The sequence below is a fragment of the Dromiciops gliroides genome, chromosome 1, assembly GCF_019393635.1.
Source record: "Dromiciops gliroides isolate mDroGli1 chromosome 1, mDroGli1.pri, whole genome shotgun sequence".
Classification (NCBI taxonomy): Eukaryota; Metazoa; Chordata; class Mammalia; order Microbiotheria; family Microbiotheriidae; genus Dromiciops; species Dromiciops gliroides.
The window spans coordinates 164,876,264-164,891,113 of NC_057861.1; the positions used below are offsets into that span (position 1 = coordinate 164,876,264).

Below are 14,850 nucleotides of genomic sequence, written 5' to 3' on the forward strand. Positions count from 1 at the left end.
AAGAAGCCCTTATCCATGGGATAGCTAACTTTCTGCTGATGATTCTCACAAAATTTAGCTAGGTGGGTTATTGGATGAAAAACACATATGTTGTCACTAGATATTACTTTTCCCCCATTTTTGTCATTACCCCCCTTTACAAAGAAAGGGCTTTGAATACTATGTAACAATGTAATGTTCTCTTTATATCTAAAAAATAACAGAGCTTGTCATCTGTTGTCATAGCCTTAGAAAAACCCAGGTTACAGTCACATCATGATGCAATGGGACATTAGTAGTGGAGGACACAGTAAATCAGAGTCAGTTAGTATTAAGATGCAAACACAGATGTGAGTAAGGAATCTCATGAACAGGAATGAGGAAAATGGTATTCTAAGTTAAAAAAAAAAACCAAACAAAAGCAAAAGACTTCAAATTCAGTGTTTACAGTAGTTGGTTTTAACTAAAAAAAGGAATCCTGAGGATGATACTAAAATAAAAACAACACAGTAGAACTCCCAGAGGTAGCATTGAGGAATTCGGTTGTTTCCATCTCATCTGGCTTAATAATGAAAACATGAAAAATGGCTCCCTATTTCCAGAAAAGCTCACCATATTAGTCCATTTAAAAAAAATGCCTTGGAAGGAAGGCTATTCCAGCCTTTCTTTATGAAACAGATTTAGTTTGTTCTTCCTTTAAAATTGAACACATCTCTCAATTTTAATAGCTCTTGAGCCCAGAAAGAGGAAGTATGAGCTGGATTTTAAATCAAGCCTTTAGTAAAGGGTCCCACTAAATGCCTGCTGGCCAGGCGGGGCTACACAGTTGTTGCTTGGCTGGTTGCTGCCTTCTAAATGGGTTTAATGACAGCAGCAAGTGTGCCTGTGAAACAAGAAACTCATGATTAAACCACAAGATAGTGAAAAAACATAACCAATGCCTAAAAACACCATAAACAAGACCTAACAGCCTCACCTGTAATCACAGGTATGAGATAAAAAAAAGTTGAATCCTTAATTAAAATAGTGTATCAGGAATTAAAAGAAGATACAGACACCATTGTGGGGGCATTTCTTTTTTCTTTCTCTTCAGATTATTTCAACGGGGACTTTCACAGATAAAAATTTATACTGGATAAAATGTCACAAGCAAGAATTAATTACACTTGTCAAAGTACATGCCTTAGTGTGATATAAATTGGATGCAACAGATTCTTTGCTCTGTAACCGGCTGGTCTGGCTTTGTAGCTCTTGCTGTTGTACCTTATATCTGAGGGACTGAGTCAAAACAAGTAGAAACATAATTCTTAGGGATTAAGAGTTTTCACAATCTTGTCTGGAAGTAATTCTACATATGGAGTCTGCTTTGGTAGGTTTGGCTTGGCTTTGAATACAGGCTTTGCTACTCATTAGGGATGCAGTGTAGTATAGTGGAAAGAGTGTTGCATTTAAAAAGAGTTTGAATACTGCCTTTGCCACTTAAAACCTGTATAATTCTGAGTAAATTACTTAACACCTTAAACTTGTGCCTCAGTTTCCCAAAATGTAAAATAATAGAGTTAGACTTTATGGCTTTTGGGGTCCCTTCCACCTATAAATCCATGATCCTAAAATTGAGGAAGGAGATGAGATTTGAGAGGGAGCTTTAAAAACTGGTTGTCTGCATTTTAACAAGACATTTAAACCTTTATAAGCCTCAATTTCCTTTTCTGTGAAATGAGATTTGTTCTGCCTTCTTCATAGGGATATTTTGGGAATAAAATGAAATAACATATATAAGGTACTTTGTAAACCATAAAGTACTATATCTGTACTCAAGACTCAAATGCATGCATGACTACATTGATTTGGGAATTACTACCTGTGATGCAGATCACAATCCACTCATGTCTTCCCATTTTGTACAACTCTTGTCCATGTCTTCCTGAAAATAAAACATGGAGGTCCATCTCAAGTGCTAGATCCCTTCCACAATTTGCACAATTTGCACGGACTTTGGCCTAATCATTAATCTTAAAAAGATGAAAGTCATGTGTCAGAGTGCTATGTCGCCTCTATTGATACACATCGGTAGCTACCGGTTGGATGTCGTAAGCCAATTCTTGTATCTTGGCTCTATTGTCAGTGACAATTTGTCACTTGATTCTGAGATCAATTAGAGGATTGGAAAAACTACTTCACCATGGCTAAGCTTGCCAAGTGTGTCTGGGCAAACAGTCAACTGACAAGATGAACCAAATTTGCTGTCTATAGAGCATGCGTCCTGAGTACATTACTATATGGCAGCGAAACATGGACTATGTATACTAGACAAGAGAAGAAGCTTAACAGCTTCCACATGCACTGCCTTCGGTGCATCCTTGGCATATCTTGGTCAGATAGGCTCACCAATACAGAAGTGCTCCAACGCGCAACTTCCGGGCATCTACATGCTACTGAAACAAAGACGGCTGCGCTGGCTCGGTCATGTGCACTGCATACAAGACAGGTGCATTCCTAAAGACCTACTCTTTGGCGAGTTAGCCTCAGGCCAAAGACCTGCTGGACACCCCTAGCTTCGCTACAGAGATGTATGCAAGCGAGACTTGAGGGTTCTGGGAATAGACACCGGCAGTTGGGAGATGACCAAGGACCGCGCCCCGATGGAGTTCAGTACTCAGGAACAGCTTGCACGCAGCTGAGATGGGCCTTCAAGCTCGGGAGGAAGAAAAATAAATGAGACGCAGGAACCGACGGGCAACAGAGCGCAGTTTTCGATGTCCTTGTTGAGGCAGGAGCTGCGGCTCCCCTATCGGACTGCACAGCCAGACTGTGGCCTGTGGCTCTTCAAGGCACTGATCCATGGTCGTCCGAGACTGGTGGAAGCTTACTACTACTACTAGATGAGGGTGCTGGTGAAGTGCTATAGCTATGTAGTTGTCGTTTTCTTTTAATACTATGTGGCCAGCCCATCTTCTCTTCCTATTAAACAATTCCTGGATGATATCCTTAACTTCCATTTTCTTTCTTTCTTTCTTTTTTTTTTGTGTGGCAATGGGGGTTAAGTGACTTGCCCAGGGTCACACAGCTAGTATGTGTCAAGTGTCTGAGGCCAGATTTGAACTCAGGTCCTCCTGAATCCAGGGCTGGTGCTCTATCCACTGCACCACCTAGCTGTCCCTAACTTCCATTTTTCTTAAAAGTTCCTTGTTGGTTATAATTTGCAGCATGTTCATACATACCATGCAACTTCCCCACTGTCCTCTGTGTGCTTCACTTTTTTGGAGGTGGTATTATTCCAAGGTTGCTGGCATACAACAACACTGGTAAAAATGTTTGTATTGAAAACATGGGTCTTTACTGTTTTGGGAAAGTTGGGTTCAGTAAAAGGGCTTTGTTGTTTTTGGAAAGCAATCCTGACTCCTCTCCTCCTCTCCTTGTCAACTCTGGACAAAGTGCACTGTCCACTGCTATTGTCTGTTTTTGGCATACATGCTATTGGTTGAGCTCTACAGGGCGTCCATTCAGATGCATGCTGAAATCTGGGAAACAGACATTCTTCATCTATTTGTTTCTTGTGCAGATGGACAGGCCAAACTCCACTGAGTGATTAAAGATCTCTTCCAAGAGGTTCTACAATGTCTTGGGGTTGGCTTAGATCCATACAATATCATAAGTGAATAGGAGCACCTGGAGGACCTAACCATTCATTCACCTAACCTCTCTCCTTGACTACCCTCTGAACTGTATCTACTCCATCAGAGTAGTGAATATTTTTGGAAGAATATTACTGTCTTATGCCTAAACTAATGTTTATTATCCTACAATTGTCAGAGGCTTATTTCTATTGTTACATCTTCCACAGAATTGTGAATGATTTTTATGTATGAATGTAAGTCTGGAAGGGTTTTGTTTTTTTTTTCAAATGAGTCGAATGCTTTTTTTTTCTAATCAACAAACAGTAAGTACAATGGGATCTTACATCCTCATTTTAATAAACTGTAAGATATTAAAGATGTGGCCCATTATTAAATATTATTTGTAAAAGCTCTCTACCAATACCCTCATAAAAGATTATTTCAATTCATGCATAGATAACTCTCAAAGATTTTGTATATATGGGAGGGGAGGCACAAGTCAGTAGTTGTTGATGTTTTCTCAGTCCTCTTTTTTTTGGGGGGAGGGGAGGAAGAGATGGCACCAGTAAAGTCTGATTTTCTAATTTTGTTGCTATCTTTTCTCCCATTTAGATATTTTGTAAATCTGTCCCTCAGTGCTCAAGTGCTCATAATTATATCATCTCTCTCTCTCTCTCTCTCTCTCTCTCTCTCTCTCTCTCTCTCTCTCTCTCTCTCTCTCTTCTCTCTCTCTCTCTCATACACACACACACACACACACACATCTAATCTGACAGCTTTTCCCATCTTTCTTTTCTTTGGGGACATTTCTATTTTCTCTGCAGGGACCCCAGAGACTGTTACTTAGGGACTAAGTGTGGTGGTTCCACCATCCTTGACAATGGAGAGAAAATAGTAGATCATAATAACTTAGCAAATCCTTTCTCTTTTTTCCTGTTTGTAGACTTTTTTCCCTTCCATTTTCATCCTTAAGTACATTTTACTTACTTGCTTTTTACCCTCCACTGTTTTTTCTTTCCCCTGCATTATGAGATGATACCTATCATAATCTACCATTATAATTCTTTGTAAGATTTTACAGATAAGTGTCAAGACAAGTTAACAAGTATTTTTTAAGAGCCCACTATGTGCCAGGCATTGTATTTATATCCTAACCTGGTGTTGCCTTTGGTAGTCACCTTTTCCCATCTGGCAAACATTTTCTGACTAAAGCTCTTAGGGCTGCTTGTTGTAGCAATTAATTTATTGTAGCAATATATTTTTTAATTGGTTTAACTTCTTGATGAATTTTTTTTTTTTAGTGAGGCAATTGGGGTTAAGTGACTTGCCCAGGGTCACACAGTTAGTAAGTGTTTAGTGTCTGAGGCCGGATTTGAACTCAGGTCCTCCTGACTCCAGGGCCGGGTGCTCCATCCACTGCGCCACCTAGCTGCCCCTTGATGAAATTATTATAGTAAGTATCAATGTCATTTCTGCTGTCCACTTTCCATTTTTGTCTTCAATAGCTAGTTTAATTCATGGGTAAGTCTTATTATTGTATGTAATATCTTCTCATTCCTATTCTTTTTTCTTGTTTATTATAAATTCTGGTCTTAGTTCTGAGAAACTGATGGCTTGGGGGCGGCTAGGTGGCGCAGTGGACAAAGCACCGGCCCTGGATTCAGGAGTACCTGAGTTCAAATCCGGCCTCAGACACTTGACACTTACTAGCTGTGTGACCCTGGGCAAGTCACTTAACCCCCATTGCCCTGCAAAAAAAAAAAAAAAAAAAAAAAAAGAAACTGATGGCTTGACTGTGAAGTGACAGATGACTTAGGCGTGACTCTCATACCTGTAATAAATCTGTTTTCTGACTATAGGATTTCATTCTTCGTGATATTTTTTTATATTTGTCATGTCCAGTATCTACTAATTCATTCTTCCTTCCTTTCTTTTTCTCTTTCTACTTTTTGAATTTAGTTCTCATGATGCAGGAGCTTGAAACTTCTATATAATTGACAATAGAAGTGATGTTTAACAGAATTAAAAAAAAATATAACACAGATACTCTAAAATTGTGGTAGTCTAAGTTAATATGCAGTCTGTAGGGGGAGCCATTTTTATTTGAGATTGATACCATTGATCTACAAGTCTCTGGGCCTCTTTCATTTCTTTCTCCTAAATTATATTTTCTCAAATATGGGGGGACATCCTCACCTTTTCCCACCTTTGTACTGAAGTCATCAAATATTGGTTAAGTTATGTGTTAGAGAATATAATCAAAATATTTGGTCATATTGTAGTAAAAGCTTCTATCAGTGAAGTACTTTAAGCTTTACAAAAAGCCCTTGCTTAATAATGTCTTTGACATAGGTGGTGTAAGTTATTATTATTCCCACTTTACATATGTATATAACTCAGGCTCACAGAGGTTGAGACATTCTCATAGTTAAGAGGTTAATAAGTGTCAGAGCAAAGGCTTTTTACAAAGAATTTAAAAGTTGCTGTTGAGCAATACAATATTCTTTATTGACAAATCATGGTAAAATATGTAATGCTTAACAGTCACAAAAGAGCAAATACATACAATAAAGACCTAATACATTATAATAAAAAGGAGAAATCCTGTAGAACCATTCTCTAGCTCCATAGAAAAAAAAGGATTTTAACTCCTAAACCCCAGAACTAGTAAATGGAGAGTGAACCACCTGACTATTCTTCAGTACAAGGAGCAAGAAAACTGTCAATCACTCCTGTTTCCTCTCAGCATGGACAGATGTCCAACACAGAGATCTACTGGAGTCCTTGAAGACTAGATTCATCTTAGCTCTGATTCTTGGCTTATAAGCTTCCTTCTTAAGAAGTTTATCTCCTAGGTTTCCATCCTCCATTTAAGTGGACTATTGCAAAAGCCTGCTGGTGCATAGGCTTGCCACAAGTCTCTCCCCACTCCAATCCATTATCCACTCAGCCACTAAATGATTTTCCTAAATCCCCTACTCAATAAACTCCAATGGCTTCCTATCACCTCCAGGATCAACTACAAAATGCTCTGTTTGGCATTCAAAAGCCCTTCTATAACCTAGCCCCCCCCTACCTTTCAGTCTCCTTACACCTTACTCCCTACCTTCAATCCAGTAACGAAGGTTTCCTAGGTGTTCTGCAAACAAGACACTCCATTTCTCACCTGTGGGTACTCTTTTTGGCTGTCCCCTATGTCTGAAATGCTATTCCTCCTCATCACTGTCTACGGACTTCCCTGGCTTCCTTTAATTCCCAACTAACATCTCATCTTTTACAGGAAGCCTTTCCTAACCTCTCAATACTAGTGGCTTCTCTCTGTTAATTAGGTTGTGTTTCTCCTGTATATATATCTGGTCAGCATGTTGTCTCCCTCATTAGAATGTAAGCTCCTTGAGGGCATGGACTATCTTTTGCCTGTTTTGTGTCCCCAGTACTTAGCACAAGGAGGCATTTAATAAATGTTTATTGATTGATCAGATTGTTTAGTGTGGGCCACATGCTGACATCTCTTGCTCAGACTGTATCCCATAACAGCCGACTGGAACCGGCTTGGCTCTCTGCTCATGACTTCTCTTTCTACCTGGTTTTGTGTATCTGTTTTCCGTACGGCTCTCTTCCCTTTTCTTTCCTTTCCCAAGTTCACACGTCATTGAGAGAATATACACTTTTCAATAAACCTGGCAGGCATCTGGTAATAAACTCTTCTCTTGTGAAATGCCCATTTCCTTGACAATAATTTAAGCTCCATCAATGCAAAGAAGGCTCTGCATAAATCCATTCAGCCGATTATGGCTGAAGTTTGCTGACACATTAGGTTTTTAGACCCCCCCCTTTACTGGGATTCTCTTTCAAAGAATGTGAAAGGAACTTGATGGTGAGTTGCTCAATTAGAATTCTATTTTTATGATAGTTTATTAATGGAATGATCACTGGTAGCACAATCCTAGAAAAAGCCTGTTTCCTTGTTGTAAAGTAGGCATTTCATTTAGCTCATAAACACATAAAATTTTGCAGAGAATTAAAAAAAAAGATGGATAACAATAGGTATTTTTCTAATAAATGTTTGTTGAATTAAACGCTTTAAAAATGTTAAATCATGACCAAAGTCCGTGAAATCCTTTCATCTAAAAGTCTAGACAATCACTAAATGTCAGGGTCCCAGTTGTAGATTAGAATATTCTTTTTTTTTTTTTTTAAGTGAGGCAGTTGGGTTAAGTGACTTGCCCAGGGTCACAACGGCTAGTAAGTGTTAAGTGTCTGAGGCCGGATTTGAACTCAGGCACTCCTGACTCCAGGGCCATTGCTCTATCCCTGCGCCACCTAGCTGCCCCAGATTAGAATATTCTAAAGTGAGAAAGATTTACTCACAGAGCTAATGAATTAAAATTAAGGATGCAACACATATTGTTCAAAACACCACTAGGATATGAGATATGGCATGGCACACTCTCATTGTTGATGGAAAACATATTTAGATTGAACCTTTATCTGTGATCAATAGGATCAAAGATTTATCACCCAAAGAGACCTCCTAATGATCATTTAAATCCAAGCTCTACATTTTACAGATGGGGAAACTGAAGCTCCGAGACTAAAAAAACAACAACAAAAAAAACCACACCAAAAAACCTTCCCTAAGAACAACCCAGGGGAATAAGTGTAGAGCTGAGATTCAAACCTTCAATGCCAAATCCAGTGATACTTCCAATGAAGCATGCTGCATTCTTGTTCTGAATTGTAACTATTATAATAAAATTCATTCTTTATGAAAAACAAGTCCAAATGCTCATACTTCCATCTCACAATCTACTGAGTTCCTGCAACCATGTAGAAAACCTGTCCTATTTAAAAGGCAGGAAGGAATTCCCCTCTGCAACCTTTTTCTTAAAAAGAAAAAAAAAACAACCCTTATTATCTCCTAGTGATTAAAATATCTTCCTTTTTGGCCTGACAGTATGCAGAATAGTATAGGGCTCAGAGAAAAGTGAAGGTGAGGCAGAGTAGAGATCTAAAGACATGGGGTTAGGAAGAAACACTAATTGCCCATGCTGCTAGTCAATGCTGCCTCTTCCATATTCAAATTCCATCACTTAAAAAAAAATAGACCTCTCTTTCTACTTGCCTGATCCTGATTCCAGGTCTTATCAACTTAAGCCTAGACTTTTTGAAAAGCCTACTAAAGGGTCTTTCTACATCTATTTTTTCCTTGTTCTAATTAATTTTGCATACTCTGGCTTTAGTAAATTTCCCAATTTATTTCCTTATTTTTGCATAATGCTTTATGTTCTGCTTTCCTCACAACTCCAAATTCAAAACCTTTTAAGAGTGTCTCACTGGGGCAGCTAGGTGGCGTAGTGGATAGAGCCCTGGAGTCAGGAGGACCTGAGTTCAAATCCAGCCTCAGACACTTAACAATTACTAGCTGTGTGACCCTGGGACAAGTCACTTAACCCAATTGCCTCACCAAGAAAACAACAACAACAACAACAAAAACAACAAAGAGTGTTTCACTGCCTATAGGATAAAATTCTTTAGTCTTGATAGTCAAAGTTCTACTAGCCCCAACCAACTTCTCTCTCCTAACTGCCTATTACTTCCTTACTGCTTTATTCCAAGGAAAATTATTTACTTACTATCCCACTAACTATGCTTTGTACTTTTCATCAAATCATAGGATTTGAGCATAGGAAGGGATCTCAGGGTCTGTCTACTCCAATCTCTAACAAAAAATGAATCCCTACTATAACACACCCAACAAGTAGTTATCCAGCCTCTGACTTGAATACCTCCAAGAAGGAATTCAGTCTCTCTCATGGCGAGGCAGCTTATCCTACTTTTCTACCAATTCAATTGTTAGGAAGTTCTTTTCTTGACACTAAGTAAGCCTGAATAGACAGCTCTTCAGCTTCCTCAATTAGTGCTGGTTCTGCCCTCTGGTGTCAAACAGCATGTTCAATCTGTCTTCCACAAGACAACACTTCAACAACTGAGTCATCTCTTTTCCACAATGAACATCCCCATTTCCTTCTTTTTTTTTTTTTTTAATTTTTTTAGTGAGGCAATTGGGGTTAAGTGACTTGCCCAGGGTCACACAGCTAAGTAAGTGTCAAGTGTCTGAGGCCAGATTTGAACTCAGGTACTCCTGACTCCCGGGCGGTGCTCCATCCACTGTGCCACCCAGCTGCCCCACATTTTCCTTCTAATGCTACTTATAAGACATAGACTGAAGATCCTTCTCCATCTTGGCTGTACTCCGTCTTTATACTTTTTTTTTTCTAAAGTATCAATGTTTTTTTCTGAACCGTGGCATTAACTAAACAAAATACTCCAAATTGGTCTGACCAGGGCAGAATACGAGTTGTTATTCCTGGAAGTCTTCTCATTAACCATTTTTAGCTGCACTATCAGACTGCTGACTCTTATTGAGTTTTCAGTCCACTAAATCCCCAGAGTCCTTTTTTCTAGACAAACTGCCTATCTAACTATGCCACGTTCATGCTGTACTTGTGAAGCTAATTTTTTTTTTAATCCAGTGGCAAACCTTTTACATTTACTCTTGTTGAATTATGTCTTGAGCCCAATGCTTGTAGCTTTGTCAACAAGCTAGATGGGTCATCCATTTTTTGTTACCTGGCCTTTTCAACTTTGTTATTATTTACAAATTTGATGACTGTACCATCTATACCACTTACTAAGTCACTGATAAGAAAAATTAAGTAGCAATAGGACATTGCACTGGAGACCTCATCCTAAGCTAACATTGTTCTCATCATTTTCTACCTTGATGCAGTTCTCTGGAATTTTCATGCTTCTCCCAAAACTCATCATACTGCAAAATCACATCAACGCTGAAAGTCAAACCTCCTCAGTACCCTGTCCTTTTCAAGTAGAGACCCTTCTCCTCGACCATCTATTTAAGGAGGGTGCCCAGGGCAGCCACCTCTTCATTTCCCATATGGCTGCTCTCCTTAGGACTTCATCATTCCCCTGCCAGGGGTAAACTTTCTTCATCCCCCTTCTTTTCAGCTTCTTTTTAACGTACTGTCTTTTCTCATTAGATTGCGAGGTTCTTGAGAGGAAGAGGCTGTCTTCTGGCCTTCCTTGTACTGCTAGCACTTAACCACAGAGCCTGGCACATAGTAGGTGCTTAATAAATGTTTGTTGTTATTCAGTCTTTTCAGATGCTCTGTGACCTCATTTGGGGTTTTCTTGCCAAAGAAACTGGAGTGGTTTACCATTTCATTCTCCAACTCATTTTATAGTTGAGGAAACCAAGGCGAACAGGGTTAAGTAACTTGCCCAGGTCATACAGCTAGTAAGTGACAAGTGTCTGAGGCAGATTTGAACTCAGGTCCTCCCGAATCCAGCACTGGTGCTTTATCACCTGTGCCATCTAGCTCCCCCCACCCCTCCCCGGACAGATTTGAACCTCAGGAAGAAAAGTCTTGCTGACTCAGCCATTGTGCCAGCTGCCCCCAAGAAATATTTAGTGATGAGTGACTGAGTTCAGGCATCTAACTAGTGAATCTGTCCATCTTCTTCACAAGAGATATTTATCAAATGCTAAAATCTAGGCAAACTCTATATGTGGTATTCCCTGACTGATTAGTTCAGTAACTCCATCATAAAAGTAAATACAGCTAGTATGGTACCAACCAGGATGGCTCTCTGAAATTATCTGTTCCTTTTCTAGAGTTTCATTATCCATCTGTTTATGAGTCTTTTAGAAAATCTCTCCAAGAATCAAATCTAAGTTCATTGGCCTTAAGTCTGCAGACTCTGTGCTCTTCCCTTTTTTACAATGTGTTCATTCTCCATTCATATGGTACCTTTCCCCATTTTCCCCAAATCTTTGAAATATCACTCAACTTAGCGCATCTGGCAATTCTTTCAGAATCCAAAGATGTCCATCTAGCTCAGAAGTCACAATTTCATCAAGAGCCCAAATTGTTATCTTACTATTTTTTTTTTTTAATCTTGGGTATCGAATTGCTATTTACAGAGACAGCATAGTGTGGGCATAGAAAGCAGGGCCTAGGGGGCGGATAGGTGGCACAGTGGATAAAGCACCGGCCCCTGGATTCAGTAGTACCCGAGTTCAAATCCAGCCTCAGACACTTGAAACTTACTAGCTGTGGACCTGGGCAAGTCACTTAACCCCCACTTGCCCTGCCAAAAAAACAAAAAATAAAACAAACAAAACAACAACAACAACAAAAGAAAGCAGGGCCTGAAGTCAGGGAAGACTTGAGTTCAAGTTCTTCCTTTGAAACAGATGTGTTGTGTGTGTTGTATGACTCTGAGTAAAGTCATCCAAGCTCCTCAGGGAGCAATAGAACCACCTACTATTCTACAGTTACAGGAGAAAGGTATTAGTAGAGGGACTTTCCTCATCCAGTGACGTGTAGACAAATGAAATCACAGGTCCAATTCCCACCCTCTATGATGCTTTGAGCTGTTCTATAGAACGTTCCCCCCTCATTCTAAGCCAGTTTCAGTCCACAAGAGATTACTAGAGAACTCTAGAGTGCTTTTAGTGCTGTATACTTAAGTGGAAGTCAATTACAGCAACATAGTACAGAATGTTAAAATATTCCATATATTAAAATATTTGTTATTGGAATGTAAAGTAGACATAATTTTAATCACTGAAGAGAGTGATTTACAAAAAGTAGTTAATAATACTGATAAAATTTTGGGAAAGTTTTTCACTGGAATATTTCTGGTTAATCACAGAATTTTAAAAATTAAAACTAAAAAAACAAAACTATTAGCACATCTTATCCATCAAAGGAAGCTTACTAAGCTTTATGCATTTATTGTATTGACATCTTTGTCCTGAAGTCATAGAATTCTTCATAGTGGAAGGGGAATAAAGAAGTAGGGAGAAGATGAATGCTAAACCATTTAGCATTTTTCTATTGCAATGGCTCTTTCAATTGAGACATAACTATTCACCCCATTCACTTTTTTTTGTTTAAGCAGGGCAATGAGGGTTAAGTGACTTGCCCAGGGTCACACGCTAGTGTTAAGTGTCTGAGGCCGGATTTGAAACTCAGGTACTCCTGACTCCAAGGCTGAGTGCTTTATCCACTGAACCACCTAGCTGCCTCTCACCCATTCACTTTTATAGGGCAATGACACAAATAGTTACAAGAGAGAGGGGAATCTCTAGAGTCCTGGGTCCTGGAGTCAAATTTGGCCTCAGATACTTAGTGGCTATGTGACCCTGGGACAAGTCACTTAACACTGCCTGTTTCTCATCTGTAAGTGAGCTGGAAAAAGTAATTCTTTCCAAGAAAACCCCCAAATGGAGTTACAAGAGTTGGGACACCACTGAAAAAAAAATCGCTGAACAACAACACAACAACAAGAGGGTTTTTAAAAGAACAATAGCACCATTTCCTATTATATTCACAATTTGAGGTTCCATAGAACCTCTCCATGAATTTTAAGGAACTATAATCAACATACCCAAACAAAACAATGCAATATTCAAATACATAGAGAATGTAACCCAAACACAGAAAACTTTTTGACTGCAGGTCCAGGATGGGAAGTATGAATATATTAGAATAATAACTGGTTAGAAGAGTTATTTATATAACACATTTAATGGTTCCTCATCAACAATAAAGAACGATAATAAATTCTGAGATTTTAAACTGCAAATCAGTAGTGAGCACTATAACTCTCAGGGGCACTTTTCATGTAATTTGAAAGGGGAATCCTTAAAAAATAGCTCTATGAGATAATTTTATATTCAGGCCAAGAAAATTTGTTTGCAAATATGAACACATTAATCAAAAAATGTGGGCAGAGATTCTGTTTGAGATCTTAGTCCCTTTCAACAGAGACTCTTGAAACACATTACCACAATGTGTTTCCTTCATTTTATAAATAGAAAAATAGCTCTGTCCATTAGTGAAACTGGGAGCAGTTTCAATAATCTAATGTCTTAATTTTCTGTAAAAAACGATCACTCTATAATCCCTCCAGCATCCAAAGAATCTGCTTCATTGGCAGATATTTTATTTGAGGTGGAGAGGGAGAGGGAAGGAGGGAGGGAGAGAGAGTGTTCAAGAAAAAGAGTGAGGGGAGGGACGGAGAGGGGCAACTGAAGAGGATATAGTTCCTTTAACATACCCTTTGAGGGAAATACAGGCTCTATTTCATTTTGTCATCTTTGGGGACTTCTATTATTAGATAAGGTGTGTTACTGTCTGGATTTCTTAATCCGTTTTTCTTTCATTTTGCAAGAATGGGAAAATAATCAGCTGACACATTACAGGAGACTCTATTTCTAGATATTGTACCATAATTTTCTAATAAATATATGATAGATTTGAATTCATTTCCTTTTAGTCTTTCTGAGAAAATGCTGGTCAAAACTGAGAGCAAAATTTCTACAACCACCTTAAAGGAACTAGGCAAAATGAGGAAAGTTGAGGTTGTTCAACAAGACCGTGAAATTGAATGCTAGATGCCTAATTATGTTTCTGTGTATGTATTTAAAGAATTAAGGGGCAGCTAGGTGGTGCAGTGGATAGAGCACCAGCCCTAGAATCCGGGAGACCCAAATTCAAATTTGACCTCGGATACCTGACATTTACTAGCTCTGTGACCTTGGGCAAGTCACTTAACCCAAACTGGCAAAACAACAACAACAACAACAAAACACCAGAAAAAAAGAATTATAATTCCACTCTCTAGAATAATACTAAAAACCAGGGCAGCTAGGTGGTGCAGTGGATAGAGCACCGGCCCTGGATTCAGGAGTACCTGAGTTCAAATCTGACCTCAGAACTTGACACTTACTAGATGTGTGACTCTGGGCAAGTCACTTAACCCCCGTTGCCCCACCAAAACAAACAAACAGAAAATACTAAAAACCTGTTGCAATTGAGAACAAAAATCCTAACATACTAGAAATAGCAATAATTTGCTGAGATCTAGCAAAAATATATCTTGTTCTGTTTCTGTTTTCCTTGGCTTTTCTAGACAGTAAAAACCAAAGACAAATATAATTTTTAAGGATTAATTTAGGCTACCCATTGCTACCCAGTCCACACTAATATTAGTGCTTAAGTTTCTCATAGTAAACTTTTTAAAATCTTCAAATCATATTAAATATTTAAAGGATTCATTTTGATGTACACAGAAATCTTCATGAGATAATCATAAAATGATTTAAAGTGGTACATGGGAAAAATATTTAGTTAATTTTTAAAAAAGAAGCATTATTATATAT

General features: G+C 38.7%; 1 protein-coding gene across 2 annotated transcripts in view; it reads right to left on the reverse strand.

Annotated features, from left to right (window-relative positions):
* LYRM4 (LYR motif containing 4) overlaps positions 1–14,850 on the reverse strand; it is a 218,445-nt gene that overhangs the window by 59,330 nt on the left and 144,265 nt on the right. The window lies entirely within an intron of this gene.